The sequence below is a fragment of the Chiloscyllium plagiosum genome, chromosome 41 (assembly GCF_004010195.1).
Source record: "Chiloscyllium plagiosum isolate BGI_BamShark_2017 chromosome 41, ASM401019v2, whole genome shotgun sequence".
NCBI classification, from domain to species: domain Eukaryota; kingdom Metazoa; phylum Chordata; class Chondrichthyes; order Orectolobiformes; family Hemiscylliidae; genus Chiloscyllium; species Chiloscyllium plagiosum.
In genome coordinates this window covers 3,625,864-3,634,942 of record NC_057750.1, presented here as the reverse complement: position 1 = coordinate 3,634,942, position 9,079 = coordinate 3,625,864, and positions in this window count along the sequence as shown.

The window sequence follows — 9,079 nt, the reverse complement described above, 5'->3', positions numbered from 1 at the left end:
AAGGTTTTGTGATTTACACATGAAAGAAGTGAAACTATCACTGTATTCTAACAGATGAAAGACTTAACAGACAATCAATTTTTCAATGCATAATTTCAGTTACATCACACTGTAAATTTTTGCTATAAATTCTGCGTTAGCATTGAGCCCTCCACTGTCATTTTTTACATTATTACATTACATCCACACCGACCCGCCGAAGCGCAGCCCACCCATACCCCTACATTTACCCCTTACCTAACACTATGGGCAATTTAGCATGACCAATTCACCTTACCTGCATATCTTTGGACTGTGGGAGGAAACCGGAGCACCCAGAGGAAACCCACGCAGACACGGGGAGAATGTGCAAACTCCACACAGTCAGTCGCCTGAGGCGGGAATTGAACCCGGGTCTCTGGCGCTGTGAGGCAGAAGTGCTAACCACTGTGCCACTGTGCCGCCCACCTGATGAAGGAGCGTCGCTCCGAAAGCTAGTGTGCTTCCAATTAAACCTGTTGGACTATAACCTGGTGTTGTGTGATTTTTAACTTTGTACACCCCAGTCCAACACCGGCATCTCCAAATCATGCCAATAAACAGTGCCACCTAGTGTCCACTGAAATTTGAGGAAGAGAAATGGATTGATTTCTGATGAAGATGGAATTCAAAATGGACAAAGGTCTTATACTGTAATGGGAAAGTTGTAGATCAAGTCTTGGGACAGGGCTTGAATAATGGAGTGAGCAATAGGGATTAAGTTACTTTCATTATCATGTCCTTAACCTTTTTTTTCTAAATATCTTGAATATTTTTATAAATTCCCATGTGTCAAGATATGCACAGATAAAAAAAGAACTTGAATTTATATCGTACCTTTGACTTAGTAAAAGGATACAAGATGATTCTCAGGGACCATTGCCAAGGAAAATCTGCTGCAGTCATTTAAGGAGATATTATGATTTTATGAGCAAAAGCATATTGAAGAGGTAGATTTAAGGAGAAGAGCTATGAAGCTGGAAACTGAATCTATCACTGCAATTCAATGAAATGTATAGTGCACTTCGCTGCACTAGTAGAGTTAATGCGTAAAATTATCTTTTATAATTCATCCACTATGCTAGGACCCAGTTGTACAGTCCATAATTTTTAACAAGGGTTTTATATCTTTACCTTTATGGTGCAATAGAATTGCTAAATGAGGAACAAGGTGGCACAGCAATTCCGAATATGTTTAATTGGGAGCACACCTACTGTAACTTATTTGGAGCACCATGGTGGCTATTACTGCCTCAGAGCTCATAACCCTCAAACATTAGCTAGTGGTCCCACTTGCGGTACCAGCCCCAACTTTGGGAAATATTTTAATAAAAACATAAGATATAGAAGTAGTGATAGACCAAAGGGCCTGTAAATCAATCAAGTATGAAAAGGGCAGTTTTTTGAATTCAACTCCATTCTCCTACCTACTCCCTTTATCTCTTAGTGCCTTGGAATACTATAAATCTGCTTCTCTTGGCTTCACGTATAGACATGATGGAAAATCCAGTTCAAGAATTCCAAAGATTCACAACCATTTGAATGAAGAAATTTCTCCTCATATCAGTCCTAAATGGTTGGACCTTTATCCTGAGTCTATGCCCGATATTCTGGGCTCTCCACCAGGGGGTAACAAGCTCTGTGTCTGCCAAACCCTTTCATAAACTTGTATGTTTCAATCAAATTACCTCTCTTCAACTCCAGAGAATATAGACCCAATTTACTCAGCCTCTCATCATAGACTACTCCTTTCATCCCATGGACGAATCAACTTAATCTTCACTGTATTGCCTTCAATGCAAATATATCTTCTATTAAAAACTTCTCCAAATAGAAACACATCTTATCTTAAAAAATTATATGGTTGGAATTTCCCTGTGGCTTTTTATATTTTTGAGATAGATGTAGTTTTCGACTACAGTTCATAGCATCAGAGTGAAAAAAAAGCTTTTGAAAATTTGTGGGGATATTATTGAATCATTGATCAATTAATATAGTGGGCTTAGATCAGCAAAAGGTTCAACTCCAAACTAACAATAAATCAGTCTATTTTTGCTAAGTCATAAAATACCTACTTACCCATAAATCTAAGCAGAGGGCAAGGTGGGTTAGGCCATGGGGCGCAGGTGGCATAAATTGTTTACCCATTTGGAACAGCTTTAAATTCCATCTGGCAATATTTAAATTCATTGTAGCAAACCTAGAGATAAATAGAAATGCATATTTCTTATGCATTTGTTCTCAAACTATGTGCCAAGCCGATGTGTGGATTCTGCAACAGGAGTGCAACGTTAAACCTTAATATTTGTATCCTTAAAATTGCTAGAGTTAAATTGGAAGTTGTCTGTTATCACTTACAGTTCAAGATGAAAGATGGAATGTTAGCCAAGGGGCAAATGTCTCATTTCAGGTCATAGGTAGCTAGTTTGATATTAGAATTATTATTTAAAATGCTAATGCATGTGGCAGAATTGTATCCATATATGTCAGATATTGCAAACAGACTATTAAGCTGTTTGAGCTACTCATTTAATGCCTTGAGTGTTGAGTTTTGTTTTATACTTTGACAATTGATTAAGAAATCATTTGAACTTCAAAGCAGAACACATTTGTTAGCATCTTTAGGCCTTATTTGTCTTTGATATGTGCCACTTGGCAACATTTTTCCCATACTTTACCATCAGAGAAAGTAGCCCTGAATTGTTTTCTTGCTATTAACTTTACAGTGAAATATCTGTGTTGGGAAATTTCTTGTTCACACACCAGCAGGGGATCAGGAAAGGCCCCTCAGAACTTCAGAGTTGGCACAATTTGTAGACAAAATCTACTATTGATTTTTGAATTATTTTGTTTTTAAACAAATAGACAAATTCATATATGGGGGCTAATTTTATGTCGAGATGCAGACTGGGAATCCCACTTTACAACATCACAATAACAACAACTTATATTTATGCAATGCATTGAATATAATGCATTTAATTTAATAGGTGGAGTTGTGGACAGTGAGGAGGGCTGTTGTCGGCTGCAGAGGGACTTAGATATGATGCAGAGCTGGGCTGAGGAGTGGCAGATGGAGTTCAACCCTGCCAAGTGTGAGGTTGTCCATTTTGGAAGAACAAATAAGAATGCGGAATACAGGGTTAATGGTAGGGTTCTTAGTCAGGTGGAGGAACAGAGGGATCTTGGGGTCTATGTACATAGATCTTTGAAGGTTGCCACTCAGGTGGATAGAGTTTGTAAGAAGGCCTATGGAGTATTATCGTACATTAGCAGAGGGATTGAATTCAAGAGTCGTGAAGTGATGTTGCAGCTGTACAGGACTTGGGTTAGGCCACAGTTGGAGTACTGTGTGCAGTTCTGGTCACCTCACTTTAGGAAAGATGTGGAAGCTTTGGAGAGGGTGCAGAGAAGATTTACCAGGATGTTGCCTGGAATGGAGAATAAGTCGTACGAGGATAGGTTGAGAGTTCTCGGCCTTTTCTCGTTGGAACGGCGAAGGATGAGGGGTGACTTGACAGAGGTTTATAAGATGATCAGAGGAATAGATAGAGTAGACAGTAAGAAACTTTTTCCAGGGCCTGTTCTGTGCTGTATTGTTCTATGTTCTATGTTTACTTTGTACATTTATTGTGATATAATAGAAAAAAGGGTGCTTCACAGCTCCATTGTAAAACAAAACATGACATCACTTATGGAGATATTAGGTCACATGACCAAAATCCAGCTTAAAAAGATAGGTTTTAAGAAGTGATCTTAATGAAGGAAAGTGAGGTAGAGAGGTGGAAAGTTGTAGGGAGGTAATTCCAGATTTTGAGGCTAAGGCAATTGAAGATACAGCCCCTCATCGCGCAGCAATTGTAACTGGGAATGCAAAACAGGCTGGAGTTAAATGATATCTTGGTGAATGGTGCAGTTGAAACGTATTACAATGATAAGGTGAGGCCAGGCCATAGAAGGATTTGAAAACAAAGATGAAACTTTTGAAGTGAAGACATTGCTTGACCAGAAGCCAGTGTAGGTCAGTCAAGACAGGGTGACAGGGAATGGCACTTTTGAGTTAAGACATCAAAGTTTTGGATGACCCAAAGTTTACAGAAGGTATAATGTGGAAACTGGCGAAGAGCGTGTTGGAATAGGTGAGTCCAGGGGTATCACTGGAATGGATGAGGGTTTCAACAGCAAACGAGCTAAGACAGGGACATGATAAAATGTGACACCACTGTTTTGTAAATCGACTTGCTTACTTTCATTGTTACCAGAAAGAGGTATAGAATTTGTAGTTAGGGAATGGGGTTTTGGAGTGGTGGCCAAAACATAGCTTCATTCTTTCAAGTATTTAATTGGAGAAACTTTCTGCTCATTCAGTAATGGATAGTGGATGAGAAGTCTTATCATTTACTGCAGTGGACAAATTGAAAGAAGTGGTAGTGAGGTAGAAATGGGAGTCATCAGTGTATGTATTAAAACAAATGTTATGTCTACTGATATTACCATGGGGCAGCAGAGATAAGAAACAGAAGGGTGTCCATCAAGGATAGAATCTTGGGAAAGACTGGAAATAAAGGGATGGGAGATGGAAAAAGAAAGAGATTGCAAGTGATTCTCTGGCTATCATTATATTGATAAGAATGGAACCACATTACAGCAAATATATTGCAGGGGAATGATGTGATCAACCATGTCAAAGGCTGCAGTCAGGTTGAGAGGAAAAAGAAGGGAAAACTTACCTATGTCACAAATCCATAGCATATTATTTGTGATTTTGATGGGAGCTGTTCCAGTCTTGTGGAACTGTGATTGCATATTGACCATAACCGCAGAGAATGATGGGTGTGCCATCTTCATTTTTGATATGTATTGATACAGGGTAACTCTTCTCACTATAAAACACATCCCTAATACACAATACCATGCATTCTACAGGATAGCTAGCTTGTTATGACTTTTACTTCTATGTATTATTTCAATTGTAAATAAACTGATTGTAATTTATTCTGTATTTGTGGTCGACTGGGATATAATTTTCTACATGCTGGAGAACAGGAGAGATCATTCGGCGTTCCATGTATTAACCAATGTAGTGGGAACTGCATTTATGAATTAAATGGTCCCACTAACCTTCATATGGCAAAGAATACACCTTATATGGTAAAGTATACAATACTCGTAGGTTTTTTTGAGATGCAACTGCTTACTATTATCTATGGATATGAGTAAAGCTTCTGAGGGAGCAAATGAGTGAAATACAACAACATATTTTAAGGGCTTACTACATTCTATGCCTGGGTCATTTTGCATCTCCAGCTCTGTTTCTAACCTCTGACAGAATTCTGTTCACATTTCTTCATAACTAAATGGAGGGCTGTGATTTATAACCTCGTGGATGAGGCTAGATTTTGAAAATACTTTGCTGTTGTTTTGATAGATCAAGATAAGTAAACAGACAAACCAAACAAGGTGTTTGTTGTTCAATCCCTGACATATTTATGTCTGCCAGGCTCTGTGGTTTTCGTGCAGTAATGTTTGGAGTCTTCCAAACCAAACAGTAAACAAATAGGTTCAGCCAGGCTGTTCTCTCATCTTGGTCTCCATGATAGGATGCAGAAAGTCAGGCCCATTTGTTGCCTTTGGCTGTCAGTCAGGGCTGTCCCAAGATTTAAAATTTAACATCTCATTCCCAATTGTCACAAAATCAAGAATTCATGATTGGTTGTGTGCATACTTGAAAAAAAAAACAAATAATTTAGTTAACTGAAATATGACAGTCTCCTGGCAGCATTAATTAGTCTGTTGGATTTAAAGAAGTATGGCAGTTTTAGAGGAAAAAAATTAGAAAAGCTTTTATGTTGCTTGGGAAAATTCTGTGTAAGATCTGTGTTATTTTAAACTTGTTGATATTTCAAAATCAACTGCATGTTTCATTTTACTATAAACTATGCTATTTTAATATATTCATGAACATAGAATAGTATAGCACAGGAACAGGCCCTTCAGCCCACCATGTCTGCACCAAACAAGAATAAACAATTAAAGGTACTCCATGTAGTTTTCATGCAGGTGGTGCAACATTTTATTGCTCCAGGACATCCAAAAGTGTTTTTTTAGCTAATTATGAATTTTTGAAGTGCAGTTATTCTTGCAACATAGGAAATGTGGAAGACAATTTGCTCACAGCATGTTCCCACAAACAACAATACATTAATGTCCAGATAGCCTTTTTTTACCCGTGTTGTTTGAGACATACATATCAAACCAGGACACCAATGAGAATTCCAGTTTTTTGCAGAGTGTCATTAGATCCTTTCAGTTGCTTCAAATGGCAGAGGAGCTTTGGTTTAATGTCTCAATTCAAGGAGCGATATGATTTAAAGGGGCGTGATCACTTTGGTAGCACCAGTAATGTAGTCTTCCTCGTATAGAGTCATGGGAAAACACCCTTCGATCTAACTAGTCCACACCAACCACATTCCCAAACAAAACTAGTGCCAATTGCCTGTGTTTAGAACATAAGGAATAGGAGTAGGAGTAGGCTATTTGGCCCTTCAAGCCTGCTCTGCCATTCAATAAAACCATGGCTGATCATTTCATGGCCTCAGCTCCACTTACCCACCCTCTCACCATAACCCTTAATTCCTTTACTGTTCAAAAAATGATTTATCTTAGCTTTAAAAACATTCAATGAGGAGGCCTCAACTACTTCACTGGGATGGAATTGCACAGATTCACAACCCTCTGGTGAAGAAGTTCATTCTCAAATCAGTCCTAAATCTGCTCCCCCTAATTTTGAGGCTGTGCCCTCTTGTCCTAGTTTCACCCACCAGTAGAAACATACTCTGTACTTCTATCTTATCTATTGCTTATGATAATTTTATGTGTTTCTATAAGATCCCTCTTATTCTTCTAAATTCTAATGAATATAATCCCAGTCTACTCAGTGTCTCCTCATAAGCCAACCTTCACAAATACAGAATCAACCTAGTGAACCTCCTCTGCACCCCCTTAGTGCCAGTATATCTTTTCTTAAGTAAGGAGACTAAAACTGTTTGCAGTACTCTGGGTGTGGCCTCAGCAGCACCTATACAACTGCAACATAATCTCCCTGCTTTTTAACTTAATCCCTTTAGCAACAAAGGACAAAATTCTATTTTCCTTCTTAATTACCTGTTGCACCTGCAGGCCAACCCTCTGTGATTCTTGCACAAGGATACCCAGGTCCCTCTGCACAGCAGCATGCTGTAATGTTTTATCATTCAAATAATAGTCCTTCTTACTGTTATTCCTACAGAAATGGATGACTTCACAGTTATTAACATTGTACTCGATCTGCCAGACCTTTGCCCACTCACTTAAACTATCTATGTCTCTCTGCAAAGTTTCACAATCTTCTACACACTTTGCTCTACCACTCATCTTAGTGTCATCTGCAAACATTGATACATGACATATGGTCCCCAACTCCAAATCATCTATGTAAATTGTGAATAATTGTGGTCCTAACACTGATCCCTGAAACACACCTCTAGTCACTGATCACCAACCAGAAAAACACTCATTTATCCCCACTCTTTGCTTCCTGTTAGTTAACCAATCCTCTATCCATGCTAAGACATTACAAGTAACACCATGCATCTTTATCTTATGCAGCAACCTTTTGTGCAGCACCTTGTCGAATGCTTTTTGGAAATCTAGATACATGTACTGGTTCCCTGTTGTCCACCTTGCTTGTAAAGTCGTCACAGAATTCCAGTAGATTAGTTAAACATGACCTGCCTTTCATGAAACCATGCTGCATCTGCCCAATGGGACAATTTCTATCTAGATGTCTTGCTATTTCTTCCTTTATAATAGATTCAAGCATTTTTTTCCCACTACAGAAGTTAAGCTAACTGGTCCATAATTCCCCATCTTTTGTCTACCTCCTTTGTTAAACAGTGTCGTCACATTTGCTGTCTTCTAGTCTGCTGAACTGCCCCAGAGTCCAGCGAAATTTGGAAAATTACCACAAGTGCATTTGCTATTTCTCCCACCATATATTTTAGTACCCTGGGATGCATTCCATCAGGACCAGGAGACTTGTCTACCTTTAGCTCCATTATCTTGCCTAACACTGCCACTTTCATGATAATGATTATCTCCAGATCCTCACCTACTTTGTCTCCTTGTCAATTTCTGGCATGTTATTAGTGTCGTCCATTGTAAAGACCGATACAAAATACCTGTTCAATGCCTTGACCATTTCCTTGTATCCCATTATTAATTCCTCCTTCTCATCCTGTAAAGGACCAATGTTTACCTTAGCCACTTTTTTATCATTTTATATATTTACAGAAACTTTTGCTATCTGTCTTTATATTCTGAGCTAGTTTACTCTCATAATCTATCTTACTTTCCTTTATAGCTTTTTTTGTGGCCATACCCCTCCAAACTTTTCCTATTCATGTATTTATCCATATGTCTTCTAAATCTTGTAATTGTACCTGAATTCACCATTTCCTCTGACAGTTCATTCCACATATGAACCACCCTCTGTGTAAAAAAAGTTGTCTCTTATGTCCTTTTTAAACTTGCTCCTCTCACCTTAGAAATATGTCTCCTAGTTTTGAACTCACCCACCCTGGGGAAAAGATCCTTGCTATTCACCTTATCCATGCCCTTCATGATTTTATATGCCTCCATGAGGTCACCCCAAAACTTCCTACACTCCAAGTGAAGAACATCCCAGCCTATCCAGCCTGATAAATCTTTTCTGAACCCGCTCCAATTTAATAATAGCCTTCTATAGCAGGGTGACCAGAACTGGTCACAGTAGTCTAGAAAAGGTTCACCAGCATTCTGCATAACCTCAAGGTGACATCCCAACTCCTATACTTAAAGGTCTGAGCAATGAAGGTAAGTGTATTAAACACCTTCTTAATCACCCTGTCTACCTGTGATGCAAATTTCAAAGAATTATGTACCTGAACCCCTATGTCTTTCTGTTCTACAACACCACTTAGGGCCCTATCAATAATTATGTATGTCCTGACCTTGTTTCTTTTATCAAAATGCAATACCCTCA